Below are 20,690 nucleotides of genomic sequence, written 5' to 3' on the forward strand. Positions count from 1 at the left end.
TAATCAAAATAACGTGCACAAAATCTCGAGGAATTGATAACACGGTCTAGGAATAGACAGTTTTTAAACATGTGATCATAGTGAAATTAATAATGAATTTAAAACAATGAAAGCATAAGAAAGTGTTACTGGAGATGAAAAGACTGGCAACAAACATCAACGGTAATTAGTTGAGAAAAACAGAGAGACGTTTGTGATCATCGTAAAATAGGCCATTGATGCTGACGATAGACTACGCAGAAAAGAGTATAAATCACTCTGAATGTTTTAGTTTCAGCCTAGCCTACAACATTTGTGAAACTTTCAGAGTGATGCCACAAGCTGGCACTGGCGTGGAACATTATACAACCTATTACATCAGAATTATATACTAATGTTTATAAATTAAATGTATCTGTACCAAAATTTTGTGCAGAGTTTGTAGCTCCGCGAATATCGATATAAATTGCTTTTTTATGAATAGCACTGGCTAGACATTTGAGTTTTTAAATGTCTTGATTATGTCAACGGATTTAATTTTGCGTAAATTATTTGATTCAGTTACATAATGACTGAAAATACTGTTGTTGCATTAAGCTTGAGATAAAACAAGAAACTAAGATGGTAATGTTAAAACTAATTAAGCTAAGCTAAGAAGTTAAATTAAAGAAAAGCTAAAATATTTTTATGTAATACTCCTCCAATCCCTAACAAGAATGTTTTGGCATGTAAAAGCTTCTAAGAGTGGAGAGACTGCGGGAGAGCCATTACAAGTCAAACAAAATGATCCAACAAACAACCATAGAAAACAGTAAGACCACGCGCGCTTTCCTAACATAAATAGATGACGAGGAATTCTATTATACATACATAAAAACACTAAGAAAAAGCACACGGAGAAATTCTAACAATACCCCACAATTCCAAACCTGATTCGAAATGAAGAATCATCATCAGACCTGAAATAAAACTCCTCAAACAGACAGAAAGAGACATGTATATTTGGAATGAAAGAGATATATTCGCAACAAAAAAGATAAATGATACTGGCGCAATTATTTTGTCGGAGAGATATATTTTTTCTGTAATTTTCGTCTCGCGGTAGTCGACCTGCTGTGGTCTAATGAACTTTTGGTACGTGTGTTGCAAAAGTTCAAAGATTGAGGAACTTTAAGTTTATTGAAGATTCCATTCACCTTAAAAGGAGAATTAACACACCTTTTAATTGTAAACTTAAACGTGTTCCTAATCTGTCTGCCATCAATTTATGCCTTAAGGTTTTAAATACTGCGTTTGACAACACGGCGTTTTAAATCTTATTTGCGTTTGGTTATGCGTAGGCATAATTTTCAATATCAAGGTCAAAGGGCATTTATAATGCGAGGTATTCTTTTAGGAAATTTCTGTTTTAAGTAACGTATAAAGAGTTGATTTCTTCCACACAGTGTAAGCTCACATCTTACACTTCTCTTCAAGTCGCTTTGTAGTTATAGACTAACTTTTTAACAATTTTTAATACTCTTCATGTGTTTTGCAATAGTTTCTTCATTTTCTCACCTTAATCAGATTTCATCTTGAAACAGTTCATGAACCCAGCTCCGAAAATGTGTTATAAAGGATTGCAAATCTAAAAATATTCTTCCAATATTCAGTTTCAAATTGTCATAACATTGACTATGATTAACGTTCGAAATAGCTCATAACATTTTTACATTTCTGACATCAAGGTCCCTCATCACAGAATGAGGTCACTTATAATAGTGTGTTTCTCTGATTCTATCACTATTATATCGACAGATGGATTACGACGTAGAATGTTAAAGGTCTATCTACACCCATGTGTGTGGATAGACTTTTACACGATGATTGCGCACGCGCCGACGCCGACATCCCAAATACTCCATTACGTCGATATTTCACAGTAACAGTCGCAATCGTTCTAGGCCGCTTGGGTGACATTGAACTTAACTAAAATAATAATATAAAGAAACTGGAAATAGAGAACATGAGTTTTAGAGGACAAGGATGAATGTTTCCTGTTACAATTACGCGGATTTATTATAAATCGGTTTGTTAAAACAAATACGTTTCTGCGCGAAACTTTCTCCGCGTGGAAAGAGATCTACGTGTGTATGTGTTGACGATGATAAACCAGGCTTGAGTTAGTATTATTTTTGATATGAGGACAATTGTAATCTATTTCGAAATATATTTAAATATTTGTATATTCCATTTTATATACAAAAATGTAAAAAAACTCTGTTTTCTTTTGAAGAAACGTTTTTGTTACAGTAAACCTTTGAAAAATAGTTTTCGCTAATGATTCTAACTTTTTGTCTAACGTGAATTCGAATTACATAATATCTACCTAAAGATTTTTTTGTTCGTTCATATAATAGTTTGGCTACCTATTCAATTACTCTTTTACGAGCTGAATAGTTTTATTTACTTCACTAATTAGTAAGTAATTAAAAATAACGCTTGTTCTTTTTGTCTTAATCCATTTTTTGTATAATTACGTCATAATAATTAATTTAGATATTTTATTCGCTTTTCTATAGCGGTATGTTTTTACCGGTTTAAGTGTGATTTAATTTGACACAGTTAATTATGTGTCAAGAGAGGAATTTGCTAATTTCGTCCATCCTACAGAATTATGATGGCCGCACCTGTTGTTGTTATATGCAAACTGTGCTTGTCTGAACATCCAAAATTTGTCTGGAAGGTAGGGATAAGACTGCCATTGTATCCTGACACTGATCAAAATATTTTCATCGATGTAACTTCCATGGTGTACAATCAGTAATATTCTATTCCACTGTATCACATAGGTTTTGAATTAGCTAATTTCGCATGATGAAGGGTATCCTCAATTCTTGGGAAACGTTCCTTATGTAGCTTATAGAGGATTTGTTTATTTGGATTAGTAGATAAAATATATTTTGCTTCGGGACATTTCTTTTCTTTATTATAGACAGAAGTAATCTTACTGAATACAGCTCTACCTAAGCCTGGTTCTTTGACAATGCAATGTAGTGAACCATTCGCAATTACATAGTATCTCACCATTGTAACAGAAACATTCAACCTCCTTCAAAAGTTTTCCATTTGCCACAGAAGTAAACAAATCACATTAAAAATTAAATTAAATATGTATCCACAGAATTTATAAACTCGCATCCCTTCTACCGATAATTTACTACATCGAATGCTCGTAAACATCACATTGCCACATACGGACCGGTGCACCATGTGCATAAAAATCTGATCACAGAACAAATATGACACTCCGATATATGTAGTATTATCACCGATCTATTAAAACAGTAACGGATCAAAAAACTTGATCAAAAACGTTTACTTCTCAAGCAAAATGAAACCTTAAACAAATACTTTTAAGTCTCACATTTCAATGGAAGGTCCTACTTACAATTATGGACTTACATGAGTTACTGTTATAGTTGACAGAGTTCTCGACCTGTATGCCCATGTTGCTACAGCATGCTGTTCCCAGCCGTCACGCACTTCATCCGACCACCACACTTTACATGTTACACGGTTCACTGATAACACTGACAGCAACGCTGTCCACGAACAACACTGACAGCAATGCCGTCCACTAACACTTCACTGTTTGTCGTTTCATTGTTATTGCATTCACATTGATTCTTTTCTGCGAAAAAAACGAACAAATCATCCTGTAGTCCAACACTTGAAAATTGTGAGTTCTTTTGTGAAATCTATGCGGTTTAAAATACCTATTTAATTAAATTGAATAGAAAAATCAATTTGAATGCAAGATAGAATCGCACTTGTAAAACTGGAATGTTTAGTACGGCGGCGCGTTGCGTGCGGGATGCGCGCGCGCACGTCCGATGCTGGCATGTCACTGCGCGTGCGCCTGAAACACACACAAAAAATCCCTTTATTTTCGTTAGGCGCGGAAACGGAATGCGGAAATTTATGATATTTTTTTGACGACCGTGTTTAGGGGTTAGGAGGAGACAAACTTATATACTATTTACTTATTTTAATAGTAAAAATAGAAAGTGACATTTAAATTTTTATTATACCTTCTTTAATGTCTCATAAGGAATCAAAGTTTATCAAGAATACGAGAGGGCAGAAAATTATAATTTATTGCTGTCTGTGTCGATTTTCTTTGATTTACAATTAATGTGTTCAATAGTAAGTTTTCTAAATACTGCCGAAACCCCACAAAGGGTATATTTTTCTGATAAAACGAATTGAAAAATCTTTGTAGAGGTGCACTAGTGGACAGAAGCAAACATTGAACTAGACTGATCATTCTGCTTTCATTGCTTATGAAAACTTGAAGGAGAGAAAAACAGTTTTATTTCGTTGAACTTTGGGCAGCTTTTAAGATTGCTTTTAATGCTTGGGATTTCCTTGAAAAAATCCCAGTAACAGATTAGACCAGAAAAGCCACTTTAATATTATCGAATATTATTCTGATCCCTGACCGATGTTTCGCATGAAATACCCAACGTCGTCGTATAAAACGATGTGACTGATAATAGCATATTAATTGCAGACAGAATTAGCTCAAAATAGGGTAAACTAAACAGAGCTATATCAAAGAGAGCTAAGCTTTAAGCTATATGTGTTGTTTGATCACGTTCCATCTGGTAATTTTTTCTTCATTGATGTCAAATGCAAATCTATCGCTATCCTACGGTTTTTGAGGCATATCTACAGACATTTTTACATATTTTTTTTATTTAAACGAGTTGCCTATTGACTTTCTTGCCAGTTCTTCTCCATAGGAATGACGTTTTGGAACTGCGCACTCACTAATTCTTTAAACGAATGTTTCAGGCATACTAAAAATATAATTTTCATTTTCATTTCAATAATTTTACAATAGGTAGGTAACACTTTTTATATTTTGCGTCTAACTTATTAACGTAAAACGCCCTTACAGGTTTGTGTTTTATGGTGTTTCCTAACACAATTTTTACATGAAAAAGGCCAAGTCATCAATCTACATAGGTATGTGTCCTGGACAATGAAGATTCGAGCCCTCTAAAAATGCTCTTATAAAATATGAATGTAGAGTTTTTTTTATTATTTCAAAGACCCACTCAACTATATCTCTTCCACATGACTGATGCCGTTTCTTTCTTTCAAAACTCGGATCGACTTTCTGTACCAAAAATTTATGAGCGGTCCAATACTCCATTTGTTTCCCGTCAATGAAATACTGTCTCCTATTAATCGTAAGGGCTTTAACTAATCGTTCAGATTAATGCATATACCACAAGGAATAAGCAGCTTTTAAATTATAAAACGTGTGGTGATTGATGCAAGTATTTCTATGATTTCAGCGAACTTATATCTGAAGCTCGTAACACTAGCGTGTGAAAGCGAGACACCGCTATGTGTAGTGCATTGCTCCATCTCCCTTCAACAACAACAACAGTCCAGTTTCAATAGTACTGGCACAAGCTTATCGTTTGATTGTGCAATGTATAGTAAGATTAGTCATGAATATACAAGACTGAAATAGTGCATATGGTAGTATTCAGAGCTGAGCAGATAGTAGAGAATGGTATTTCCTGAAAAGAGATTTATGGTTTTCTGTTCCCATGTTATAAGCATGTGTTAGACGTGTGCAGTTTAAAAAGTGGAGCACTATAAAAATCATATTTAAATGACTGCACGGATAGTCGAGTGGTTGAGGTCACCACACCAAACCCACTCTGCGCGACGTGTCGTGGGTGCGGTCCCCGCGTAGGACAAGTATTTGTGTATCCACGAATGCTTGTTTTGAGTCTGGGTGTCTTTGTGCATGTGATATGTTTGTAAAACCCTCCGCGACACAAGGATTTAACTCCTTACTGCGGGAGTCGTTTTTTTTAAAGAAAAATAAATAAATTCTATGATTATTATCCTCGCTCCACTGTTTTCCATTTTATAAGGGCACAGGATGGAACATGAATAGGATTTTGTCAGTAGAAGTCTGACACTCTTAACCCATAGCGGAAGAAGTCATTTGATCAATTTTATCCGAAAAAAAGGTGACACTTGAGTGAAAACTTTGTGCCCTCCCTTTGTTTACCGGGCCACGGTGACTGTTTCGGACAATCCTGTTAGTCCAAAAACATAAGTTCTAATGGGCTTTGGCCTGGTAATAATCGCTCCGTGAGATACCCATCACTCCTAGCACGTAGGCCCGAAGTGTCAACACCTAAGCTTAACAGAATCTTATCAATGGACTGTAGTGCTACCGGGCGTATAGCATAATAACTATAGGAGATAGGCAGACTTCAGACGTCGGGCTCTGCAATAATGGTATGTGTAAATACATTCAGTGTTTTACAAATAACAAATTAACGCTACACTAAATAATTTCACTGATAATAAAATGTGGGCGTCTACACTGCATCTGCATTTAAAAACATGCACATCACATAAACTGTAAAGTTATGACAGAAAAATTACAGAAACACTATTCAAGTGTCATATTATTTCAAATAATAGATAAAGTTATCATTAAAGATGACACAATGTGTTCGTGGGAGGTGAAAAGAACGAACAAAATTGTGACGTATGCAGAATAAAAATAGGTACAGTGTAATATAATTTAAACATGAATTGCAATATTTTGTGGAAATTGTTTTTGATGTTGAATAATTTGTGTAGATGTAAGAATTATTAACAGAAATAACAAATGCGTTTTCTCATCAACAAAACAAGATAGTACAATATAACTTTTCTTTTTCAGTCTAGGAGCCATGTGGTCCATAAAAATAATTCCCATTTAATTGTCCTTGGGTTTCAAGGTAATTTTGTAACTAAGATATTATCTGTTCCAAGGACTATTTACAAGCTATATTACTGTAAAGTTTCATCAAAATCCATTCAGTAGTGTTTGCGCATCAGTGTAACAAATATCTTTGTCATAAATGTAATTTAATTTAATTTTAATGTAATAGTTAATGACTATCTCGTGATCTCAATTAATATGCTTACACATGTTTATTCCCGACAGTGTCAGGTGTTCCCACTCTGCCCACTCCAACCATGCATAACTGTGTAATGTTATAGACTTGTCATCGGGCACGTCGACTGTGATGTCAGGGAGTTTATTATTTATCGATCGTATTTTGTTATTACGTCAGAATGTAGTGGAAAGTTTGTAGCGTAGAATTCCAGAGCCGCCATGGTTCTGGAATGCTACCTGGATTTTACCGCTGATTTTTTTCGTGAAGTATTTATGTATCAGAAAGTTTTAAAGCTTTTCTCGGGGTATTCTTTTTTTGTAAAGGAAAGCTTTTAAAAAAATTGGCCAACGCATCTAATAATATCTGGTGAAATAAAACGGTTTTGAAGTTTATCTAGGTGGATTAACTTAATATTTTCTCTAAAATTTTCACATACTTATAAAAACGTTAAGACACTCTTGACTTCCTCAATAACGTTTTTCAAAACCTTTCTTGTTAATTTAAGCATTAACTAATACAATCCAAACCTACTGAAAACTATATAACTCTACATCCACAAACTACATATTCACCAATCGGCCGCGACAATGAACACAGCATCCGGATTTAGCGTTCTGCTCACTAACGGGAGCCGCGACACACACACAGTTGGCGCGCCTCCACCTCAGGTGCTAATTGGGGTAATTAATGAGCGCGTGAGGTCACAGCTACGTCACGTGACGTCACGGAGGTCATGTTATGACGGAGACATTTTCATATTTACTTCATGATTGTGACTGATTTGAGTAATGTGGTATTGTATTTTAACATAGTAAAAGAAATATGTGTGAATATTTAAAGCTCGATAGATCAAGAAAAGATGCTTCATGAGTGAGTGTGCTTCGAGTATAGTGGGGTTGAGGTTTCATATATTTAGCTAGGTGCTTTCCTTGTCAACTTATCCTGGTATACTCCTATCTATAAGATTATATACTTAGATATAAATTGCAACAGACGATATTCTTTGACGGTAGATTGGAGAGTCAGATAAAATACTCGTGTTTGAACGTCGCTACATGAAAGAGGTGATGAGAAAGAACAATTAAAAATGCTATGTATGAAATGTGAAGTGGAGTCTAGGATCTTCATATAACTTTTTAGCTCGATGTAGTAGCTATAATAGATAATGTATCTTTTTAGAAATGTTTTCTTAAAACCTAGGTAAACTAACAGTGCGCATTAAATTGAACAAAACTTTCTGGCAATAAGTCTATTTTATTACCACCAGTCTACCAATTGTATATTATCAAAAACAAATATATAAATACCCAAGACTCTAAAATAGAAAACAAAACAATACATTTTCCTCAATTTGAAAGATCTAGTTTATAGAACTTTCTAGGAAAACGTTTCGGGACAAGGCTGTGTATTTATATTTTACAAATTGATACGATAATATTTACAATCAGTAAATAATGTTGTAATTTGTAAATATACGACCTCGCAGTTTATATATTCTGCCGAGGAAAATAATTTGGAGGTGTGTTCATAACATAATTATGCATAATAAAAACAAGTGAGCTTTTAAACGAAGAATTTCATGAGTATTTCTGAACTAAGAAAATAATTGGTCAAGTCAACAAACTTTGAAAAATATGGTCACCCTTTTGTTTTGTTTACTTGTTAGTATGTAGTGTTTATCTAATTAGTCTCTATGAAAACCTAGTGTATTTACTTCAATTTAAAAACACTTAGTTTTAAATATTCTTGCAAGGGTTTCAGAACTTTCAGAATCGCTGCGTAGGGACAGTTGTTTAACTCAGCTTTCGATTTTCTTTATTTAAAATCCATTTGTATTAATTGTATTAGTCAGTGAGCTATATAAACATTGTGACAGTGTGCCCTAACCGAGTGATGACGCGGCCGCCCCCGCGCCGTCTGCCGCCGACAGTGTGACCTAGCCTTACACTCATCGCGGAAATATGTTCACATTATGTATTGGTAATTGAGGCTAGTCTGTCACTGTAAACTCTGTCATGAGAGTTTAAAACAGATTTGATTAAGGGGCTGACTCATTTTATTGGTTTAATAATGAGACTCATATTAAAAACAAATACAAGTTGATATTCTGTTGTTTATGTTATCTTTGATCTACTCTTTTCTAAGATTGCCTGCCACCAAAAGTCTGCTGACGAAACCCTACTTTAAATTTTAGCGATATGGCCTCTTGTTTTTTAAGCGAAAATTATCAAAAAAACTTCCATTGGCTAGGAATCTAAGTTCTAAACAACATTACTAATTTTAACAAATCTTCTCTAACAATACATAACTCTACAATTTGATTGCTTAGACCTCTTTCGAATGTAGCCCTAGGGGCAATAACACCGTCGTTTTTATATTAGGAGGTTTAAAAGTGAATTAGTTATTCTATTTTTGATTAAATTTTGTACTAACATGTAATGTATTTCTGTAGAAATTTCTTAAGAACAGTCATAAACACACAAACGTAGTACTTATCGTCTCCAGACATTAATGAGTCACTTACTTAATAGTTATTGAACCCTGAGACGTGTCTACATCTATTTATATAACGTGACCACCAAAACAATGAACTAGACGCACTTTATGAATCACACTAGCCATTGATTCGAGTGAGTCGTATGTATTTATTGTCAGTTGCTAATCTCTTACTAACTCTATTGCGAGTCACTCCGGTCGCCGCTGTGCCGTCAAACTGTGCGTCATACGATACGTTTGCTAAACTGAGTCGTTACTTATGTAATCTAATATATAAAATTCTGGTGTCACGGTGTATATAATTGAGATCCTCCGAAACGGCTCGACCGATTCTCATGAAACTTTGTGGGCATATATTGGGTAGGTCTGAGTATCGGACTGAGTATAGTGAGTGAGAATCGGACATCATTTTTCCTTTATTTTATGCCATTTGTATGGCAAAACAACGTTTTCTGGGATAGCTAGTAATATTTTAATTTGTAGAGCAAACTAATCTTCTCAGATAAATGATTCAAACATGACAAAAATTATTTTATTGACATGACGTTTCTTCGTGAAGCACGAAGTGCAGGTTCGATCTAGGCAAAGTAACAATGTGACTTTTTCAAAGTCTTATGTGCTTGAATAATGGTTCTATGACACATCATTCATGTTCATGAAAGAAAACATGGTTACCAAACCTGGAATCCAGATTCCAATCAATCTAAAATTGCTAATCCTCAGTGGGCTAGCGTGGTGATCAATGCTTAAAAAGAGGCTGGTGTTAAGATTGTATTATGTGATTCGAAACTGCCCGAGTTTCTAACTGAGTAACATATCACATTTATGAATCGATAATAAAACGTAACAGCTGCATAATGTCGAAGTGATATTAAATAATAATTGGCACACAAACGTCCCACCACACTGGCGCCTGCTGTTTTGGCGCACGTATGGCTTAAGACTTCCCAGAGATTATACCAGATACCTATATGGCATACATAGCCCTATTTCAACCATCTCAATTCGCATTACAATAGTATATGATACTTACTTGTGGGATTCGAATAAGAGGGAGTTTTGGATTCGGTCGGTATTTTGTTTCTTTACTTTGCCATGTAAATGATACCTTTGGATCACCACTATGACACAGCACCAAACGCTTTATCAACTAAGCTACCGAAGTCATGACACTGCACTAGTCGCTTTATCAATTAAGCACCTGAGGTCACGGAGAGACCTCAAATTAATTAATCTCATCTAGTCTCATACAATTAAAACATGTAAGTATTGGATTTAGTTGCCAGATATGTTTCTTGCTTGATGAAAGTAACTATTTATCAAGTAATTTTTACATTATGGAAACATGATTTAAGAGTATATCAGAACGTCATAATATATACAGACTATCAAACTCTCACTACAAAGGAACACTCCATGTTTTCCGATGGCCTCAAAGCAGTAACAAACTTTCAACAACAGAAACTATTCGGAATTTGGCATCTTCACACCATTAGAATTAATTACTGAAGTGATGACTGAATCTCTCCTTGCATCCTCCAAATGAATGATATGTCGTCATCACCATTTGAGTGTTACCCTGCAACGCCTGCCCGCCTGGTCTAACCGGCCCGCACGACCTGCCATCACTCCGCCAACCGTCTGCCAGAGAATTTTGGCACGGAGAGGTATCGGCTGAAAATATTTTTTTCTCACACTCCCGGATTATTTTCGTGTACGATATAAAGTGAATGTTAGATTTGTCAACAGTTATCGTATTGTGCATTTGTATTGGGCACGTTTTGTTGTAATTTTCCTTTTAAAAGTGTTGAGAGGAAAATAGTCATTTTTTTTTCAATTATACAGTTTTTATACATAAGGCACATTACAAAGACCCCTGTGATCTTAGCCCAGTAATCCGAAATTTACCTTTGCTTGCCTAGGATGGGTCAAGAGCTAGAAGTGTAGTGAAAAAAAAAATGCAAGCACTCATTATTTGACAAACACTTTAAAAGTTTTTTGATAAAAAGATAAAAAGTTTTGTCGATAAACATGAAATAAGATATTAATTTAAGGTTATTATATTTCTTATTTATGATGTTGTATCTTTTACAACGATTAAATAAGTGGCTATATAGAACAATGAACTTCAATACTTCCAAGTTTTTGAACGCAAAGCTGTAAATATTCCGCTTTGAACTCATCATGGCGTATTAGGTTACTCATTAATTAATCAGTTTATTTTAAAACGTCTACGGTTACATCTAATAGTTTTCCTTGTATATAATTATCCCCTTTAACACGATATGTTTTTAAAAACATTTATTTTTTAAAACTGTAGACTAACTTTTCTACACTTGTGACCCTAAGCTACGACTCGCTACATTAAGCTACGCCGTAGTACACAATGAGTACACTTGTATTACCAAGTTGTTTCTCAGGCTCTATGGTAAGCGAGTATTTGCTTTATTTTTAAAGTAGTCTTCATAACGAATATACTTGAGACATTATTGAAATTACATTTTGGATTTGACTGGTTTCAAACCTACAACCTTGACCACATAAACCCGTCCATTGAACCGGTAAGCCACAACGACATTCAGTTATAATCCCTATAAAACTAAAATCTAATAATAAAACATAACTTGGCAAAAACATAACCCAAATATCATCAGCGCTCTCAATTTCATATCGCGTTACATATTCGCGTGACGTTTGTCACGTGACGTCATCAGTTAGGTGTCACCTACCGAGCGAGCTGTCACTACTGTCACTGTTGTCAGTATGGTTAGTGAGGCAATAAAATCACCTCAGGAATATTTCCACACGAGTTATCTGATTCTTGGCATTGGTTTAAAAAGAAAATGCCGAGACGTAGCTCCGATTTGAATGTTCCGGTTTTCGACGCGAAATGCGTAGATTATGGTAGAGTATTTATACTTTTAATTGGGTGGTGTTTTTGTGAATGTAATGGACAAGTTGTTGGGTAAAGTTTGCGGCCTATAAATAGGTCTTATAAGTATCTACTCGTAGTACAAACTTTATTTATTTTGTTAAAAAGAAAAAAAAAGACAATCTACGTCGCACTTTGTCAATAAGTGTGCGTGCAAAATTTTAACATTTCTTAGTCATTGTTTTGCACCACTGTATTCATATTAAAAGTATTATTTATTTGCAATACCTATTCGCAATTGTTTGATATGCATAAAACAATTGCAATTTTATTAAATATGTACACTTAAAACTACGGAAATATTATGAAAAATCAAATAATTTACGTGAATAATAAACTAAGCCAAAATAAATAAAATAGATGAAATAAATGTGTGTGTCTACCGGGCGTGTGACGCAAATTAGTTGAAATTATTAATGTGATTGAGGCATGCGTTTGTACCACGATACTCATGAATATTTTATAATGAGTCATCATACCCAACTACCTGTGACTTATTAGAGGAAATCATTATCATTTCCAATCTTTATGGTTTGGTGGAAAATAATTTTGACTCGCACAAAGTCTTGTCAAAAAAATGTAGAGTAGAATTCTTTTTTATTATGTACAGGTAACATTATTTGTTTCTTTATTCGTATAATAAAGAGGGAGAGTTTGTTTGATCTAGCAAAGTATTTTGGCATAAAAAATTTAACAGTGCATTTTGACATTTCTTCTCAGGGTAGTCAGATAGGAAGTGACACCTCAGGCGTGCTAAAAATAAACATGTTATAGTAATGATATATTCTGCTTAAAAAATAATTGTTCAGCGTTATTCTTGAAAACAAACTGAAGAACCATTTTAAGAGATTTTAAGAATTTAAAAGTTTTTAAATAAATCCTTAGGTAGTAAGACACGGAGATGTAAGAAAAGTTTTTGTAACAAAAGTGAATCATTTCCTTCTTTTTCAGAAAATTTGATGAGAAATATAAATACTTAAATAAAATGGGGTGTTTGTTAAAATCCCATTACAAAGTCTTTGTTAAGTTCCTAACTTATTTCTAAATGAGTCATTTATTCCTCGCACTCTAATGAATCCGTGCAGAGCACGAGTTTCATGAGAAATGGAACAAAAGTGCAGGAAATGGAGAGCCAATAAAAGGAACAACACATATTTAAGTTTATTTAAAGCATTAAAACAAAGACATGCGAACTTAATGTATTCGTGTCTCTATTTACAGAAAGGGAATTGAGAATGTTTGGATTGTAGAGTTTTGGAGATTTAGGAGGTAGAGAATGTAATTAATTAGTCTTTAGATTTTTGGTATTCAGCGTGTGGAAATTCGTGCTTGAAATAAAAAAGGTGAACTACATTATTTTTGCGAAGTAACAAAATACTTTCAAAATTATTTCAGCCTAGAATTTTAGGTCTTACTACGACATATCTCTCGAAAGAATTCCGCGATATTAAATAATAACAGCAATAGTTAATAACTCTTTGTTATTTTTTTTCCTAACCTTAGCTATCCTGCAACTGGAACAAACGGATAAAATGCGAGGCAAATGAGTTAAATTTTCGCACTTTAGGTACAAAACCTCAAAAATATACTACACTACTTCGATAAATAGTACCAAAAGAAAATGCATGAAAAAAAAATTATAAAATACTTACAAAATTCAAATAAGTATATAAAACAAACGTCAAAACAAAACATTGACTCTAGAATCGGAACAGACGGAGACATCCGGAAAATTACAATTTCCTTGACAAAAATGTGCAACCTTGGAGCCCTTAGAACTTTGTCATCTTAATTGAGCTATCATCATTGAGGTGTCATAACAAACATGTTAGATTGAAGAATGGCTCGTGTCTGATCTGGTGAGGGGACAAAGATTATCTTGGCTGGGTTTGTAAGGCAAGGTGAAGGTAAAGACAGGCTGTGATGTAAGCGGGCGGATAGGCGGAAGCGGTTAATGGTGTCTCCAAAAATCATTAAATATAAATCTTCTGTATAGCATATTTTCATCCTTAGACTGATTCATTATTAAATGACGCGGCGGGGTCAGCTCATGATTAAGGTTCCGGTTGGGTTTCAAACTAGTCGGGCAATCCCTAAAAAATACGCGTGAGTAAACAGTTACATCATTTAATAACTTTTGTATAGCAATTACAAGTTTTTTGTTCAAGAAACTTTTGTCATTGTCATTGTCATTTCCTTATTTTTTTGAGCTATTTACTACTTGCTGCTAACTATTAAGAGGTCACTATAGATAGTTTAGACTACAGCAAACACCATTTTATAGAATAGCTATAGTATTATACGCAAAATACTTTGTCAACTCGCAACAGGCCAGAGTCAAATAGGTAGACACAAAGTAGAATAATGAGAGCATTCAATGCTTGCAATTATCAGACAGTGAACTCGAAATATTAAAACAAATTACAGCCCGCTAGCAGTAGCACCTTAAAACATAAGGGCTTAGTCTCACGGACGCACGGACGTGAGCGGGTTAATTACGTGTCGCGGACGTGTATAACGCCTCATCTCTACATGTAAACGTGATTTTGTATTTATTTAACAAATCAGTTGAAGGTTTCCCCTCGTTTGATGTGACGGCCCCACATGTATACCGAGATTGATGGCGTTCATAAAACAAATGAAAACAGTTGTGATATGTTTATATCAATCAGAAACACTCGATAGAAAAGGTTATTGTGGACTATTTTCGTGTGATGTATTCGGTAATTTGTTCAGGTCGGACACGGAAAAATATATTGTGTGATTTTTCAGGTTTACATATAAATTTTAAATTACTTAAAAAAATGATTAATGGAGAAAAAGAATGAAGTACGAACTACGTCTTAAATAGTGAGCCCTCAAGCTTCGTCAAATAACTTATAATACAGTCACAGGCTTTCGCATTTCGATGGTTTTCAATGTACAATGAGAAAATATATTTGCAACCGTTGCAAGTATATATGTGAAAAATAACCTGTCAGAATTCATTTTAGAATATTTGTAACATTTTAAATATCCAACAACACATTGGTATCACATGTTGCAATACAAAAGAATATTGCAGCTTCAATTTAAACACGCTTTCATACAAAGGAAAAATCAATCTAAACGAAACTTTTGACACAAAATACCTAAATGAAAAGCAAATAAAAATATATATTCTCAAATAATAATCATATCGGTTTAGTCATCGTCCATTGACTGTAAGTTATTTTTGCTGCGGATACATTTTTTACAAGAAATCTTGAGATTTAAATGATCGCGATAATCCGACGACAAGTCAAAGGATTTGAGGTGACAACTGCTCATCCGCTTCACTTACTAGAATTGAAGAAAACGTGACGAAACTGACCGATCGGGAACGGAAAAAATATCTTCAGAAATAAAAACGTTAGGTTGATAATAACGTTAACGTATGGGTTCTTAAATAAGCATGAGTAACAGGGTTCAGGTGTGGATGGGCTTACTCAACACTATTTCCGTACTCGTAGACCCTGCCGACCAAGGCAAAGAGCAAGGCAGAAAGGAGGATTCTTTGTAAAATAAATGTTACATTTTATTTGGCGCCCTTACCACCACGTTAATATACGACATTTCGCTGAAATTGATACTAAGGAATACTTTTACGAAACTAAAATAACGGTAGTTTTGGTTCACAGCATATTTTAGTTAGTAGAATAGTTAAAAAACCTCATTAAATTTATAAAGAGTAACAAACTAAAGTGTCATCATATTATATATCTCGATTCAAAATCTAAGAATTAAAAAAATGGATTGTCATCAAAATAATATTTCAGGAAAAAAGGCGCTTATTATTGGCACATATTACACTTTTTATTAATTCTCACAATCCACTTAACACAACGACGACTTACATAAAAAGGTGCACTATTATTTTCTCAGAACATTTTCACCTACTTTCCACTTCCTGGCTCTCCACCCTGACCTAGATCTCCAAAAGCACTCTACCTCCATAAACTATACATTAAACACTGTCTTTACCCTCATATTATAAACGACGTACATTCTTACATGACACCCAAACTAATATGACTGTCATAAAAATATATCGAAATTAATATTGTTGTAACAAACAATTCTTTCGAGAACTGCTCGTACCTTACAAAAATATATTTTTGTTTTGAAAGAGACATCCTTGAGAAGGTGAGTTATTTTATTTTTTTAGCTTATGTTCCTTGAAATTGAGATGTGACCTTTTATTGTTTTAGTCTTATTTTATTTTTATGAGTCTTTAATATTACATACAGATTACACCAAATCCTGAATATTTGTTGCTCTATCGTCTGTCTCTAAAGAAACGTCTTAAAAATGAACTAATATTATTATGATCATAGAAACGTGACCGCGCAAGTCACGGCGTGAAGCATCATCTCTCTTTCACACTCCCAGTACCTCGAGAAACTAAAAACTCCTCTTGGAAAATGGAAAGCCTGAAAAGTTGAATGAAAAAACATTTCCACCATTAAAAAATCCATATATAACTTTTCTTTTACATTAAATAAGCAACTGCAACCTCCACAAAGACATTGATCACCCAAGCAATCCTAACCTCAGATATAATTCTAGCATCAAAGAACGAGTTTAGTATAAAACTTTACGCAGCGTAACGTTGGATGCAAATGTAAAAATGCCGATCATACATCAATCAGGGAGACAGCATCCCATACACACAAATGGTAATGGTGTGACGTCACGCCTGTGTAAACTACGACCTGCCTACGTGATCGCTTACATGTACCGAGGTCTATAGTTGTTGGAGTGCATGATATGATTTTTCCCTATGGGATAAAACGAGAGCTCTACATTTGAATCCATGATTGATAGGGATATCATATCTTTAAAATAAAACATTGCATTGATCTGTAAAGGAATAGAGTAATAATTTCTTTGGAACATTATTAAATAAAGAATTAGAAAATTTTCAAAAGTCAAAGTAACATTAATCTACAACTTAACTAAGATAAAGTTAAATGAAAATGTCTCGAAGATGTCTTTCAAACATGTCTAAGAACATTCGCCCCTAATTCACCGTTAATACAAGAAAAAGAAATTGAAATCGCCGAAACCTTTCGGGAGCTATAATGCAACGGACATAAAGACAGACACGGCAAACTTATGACACTCCTTTTTTCGTCTAATGGAAAAAGCACAGGAAGTTACGAGAAAAGTAAATTACTTAAATTGCAACCGACTGTATAACCACCTTAAACAAAAACGAAACATCTAAAAATATGAGCGACATCCAAAAAAACATTTAATAACTGCTGTAAGCTTTAACATTCGCGAAAATCAAACAAAAACTTCGTAACAACAAAGATATCATTAAGAGTGATCATTAAATATCCTCAAACACGTCCGTAAATTACTTTTGTCATTAAGCTTTGTTCACGGCGGCTATAAAGAGGGCGCCGGCAGAGATCGTAAAATGTGGGTACCTACCGAGTGACGTCAGGGTGCATGTAAACAAACCACCTGAAAACTCTACATGTGTTTTGAGAAAGTGTCAGAGAGTGGAATTTTTCTGTTAAAAAAAAAATATTTGGCTTTTTTCTAATGAGATTCTACGATGGATGCTAAAAGGATTAGATTCATATATGGAGCCCTAAAGATTGGAGATTCCTTAAAATATAAGGAGTTTGATACTAAATGACTATTTAAGTACAGTTTTAATTATTATCAAAGGCTAAACTGGAACCCAATTACTACGGATCCTCTTTCCTTCCGTCTGCCCGTCAGTCCGTCCGTTTGTCCGTCTATCACCTGACTATATATCTTAATCTGTCCATCTACATATATTTTGTTGAAAATAGTCTAGTTTACTTTATATTCATCAACTTCAAACCTAACAACTTTCTTACACGTGTAAGTATAAGTATTGCGAAATCCGTAACGTCATTTCACTAAACTTTTTTGTTACCAACGTCATAGATGACGTCACCGCAGTATTGTGTCACTTCCGTTATGCGCAAGAGTTTGAGTTTTAGAGCTTCGTAAGCTCGACGCTAATTTATAGGTCGCTTGACCTCATAAAACTTTTTTAATTCAGCGATGTTAACGCATATTTAAAATCTCCGCTTAATAATAATGTTTAATCTCATTATGACTTTTAGATGAAAGATCATGGTTTATAAAACCTGGAATGCTACTTTAGCCGAATTCTCACAATAGTTTTTCAGTCATAAAAATACCTTGTAAACTTACACGGTTTATTTATTTATAAATGTGAGCCCCATACTGAGAAATTTCCTGAACCGTGGGTGCTTGTAGACATAACTCTTGGCTAAATCATAAAACTGTGGGCTATCAGAATATTTTCTCATATGTTATGGTGTTTGGCGTAAAATATATCGTAAGTTGCGTAGTCGTTGGAAGTCTTAAGTTTCATTATTTGTGGTTTCTCAGGGACAAAATAATCATTGCTTTCCCTTTTCATTTTGTTTATTTCTTTTCCACCTTTGGAGATTACATCATTCAGATCATTATCATAATTATTGTCTATATTGCCCATAAATACACACTCGAACAATACATTCTTGGAAAGTCCATGTGCAAAGCAAACATCATTATCATCAGATAGAGAAACCTTTCCCTTTCATATGTTACCCCTACTTTTTGCTAATAAATCACTAAAAGACAATTTAATTCAACCTCTACTATGTAAGCACTCGATATTTCCATTAAACTTATTCGAAACTTTACAAACAGACTTACATAACAGTATCCTGCTATTTTAAAAGCAAAACAAACAACTATTTACACCATCGAACAGGATTGACGACACCAAACAATACCACCGAAGAAAGCCGACAAGAGCCGAAGAAACCCGATCTGGTTATAATTAAATCTTATTTATTACGATTGACGTAATAGGAAATGCCCTATGTAAACATTCTTAAGATATACTTCAGATGGAGAGCAATACGAAATGTTACTTATATACATACGATCAAATATTTAAAATCGATCACTGTAGTGTAGCTGAGTCACACTGTATTTTACCAGTAATAATTTAGGCATATAAGAAGACAAATCAGCCTACTTTTGCCTGTATTTCATATTAACTTTCCAAATAATAAAGTACCTTATTCTCAAGATCCGACTTACATAATATCCTACTAATGTTAACGTAATCGTTTAAGTTTTTATGTATTGATGAATGTTTGTTCCTTTTTCCGATTCCGGGTTTAAACTTAACTTGGATAATAAACAGGGAAATATAGTAGATTTTTTCCCTGTTTTATATTTCCGTGGGATCATTTTCGATTTGCAACCGGCGGTCAAATAATAAATATCATAATAGCCCCCCACTTGTCGAGCGCTATTTCAACATTTACAAATTTTCGGCTAGTCATGGTTATTTGAGACTTATTCGATCAAGAGAATCATGGTACCGAATAGTTCAATGTTTGTTTCATCATGTATGTGTGTTCGATCCCGGTTTGATTGATGACTTATGTCAATAAGCGATCTGTCTCACTAATGCGTCTGGAGCAGGTTCATGGAAAAACTAGGAAAATTTTATCTTTGTGAAACGTGCTTACAGTGAGATCGATTTTACTGTGTTAGCTCATCGGTATTGGTAAACCACGGTGGCTAAGCGTGTCTCGGTTTCGCGGGCTGATCTATGTGAAAACTCACGATATACAGAGAAAAAGTTTATTATGTAAAATATCTTGACATTTTTTATACTTGTTTATTGTAAAATATTCCAGAATTTCAATCTTGACCTTACAACGTTTTTTTGTTAAATGTATTGCATTTTTGAAAATGTGTATTAATAATAATTATTAATTATTGTAACAATCAATATAAAATATTAGATTCCCTAGTACAAGGGCCTTGTCCAAATGTTTTTTGGTAAAACAGTAGCCTGATTTTCTATAGGCCGTTTTCCCGACTTCCCAAAGCTTTCCTTTCGATTCTGTTGCCTTTTGGCATCCTGGCTTTGGTCATTAAATAAAACTTGCAACGAAGCTCACCAAGCTGTATCATAGTCAACATTCAAAGGCTGTGCGTAAACATTATGATACCTCTTATAGCTCACCTTTTACGCACACCGATATCCAAATTAACCTCCTCCGAATCACACCCACAGTACTAAAACCGGAGCTGTATTGTTTATTTGCGATGTTCCCAATGAGTTACACATACATAGCTGTTATCAGCGCTAATTGCGTCAGTCGTCCAGATCTAAAGCAGAGACGTACACGTGAAACACGAAACGTGATTGTACGTGTGGTAGGATGTGGCTACCTTTTAGAGGTAGCCACATGTAAGGTAATGGATATTGTGTC

This window comes from Trichoplusia ni, chromosome 18 (genome assembly GCF_003590095.1).
Source record: "Trichoplusia ni isolate ovarian cell line Hi5 chromosome 18, tn1, whole genome shotgun sequence".
NCBI classification, from domain to species: Eukaryota; Metazoa; Arthropoda; class Insecta; order Lepidoptera; family Noctuidae; genus Trichoplusia; species Trichoplusia ni.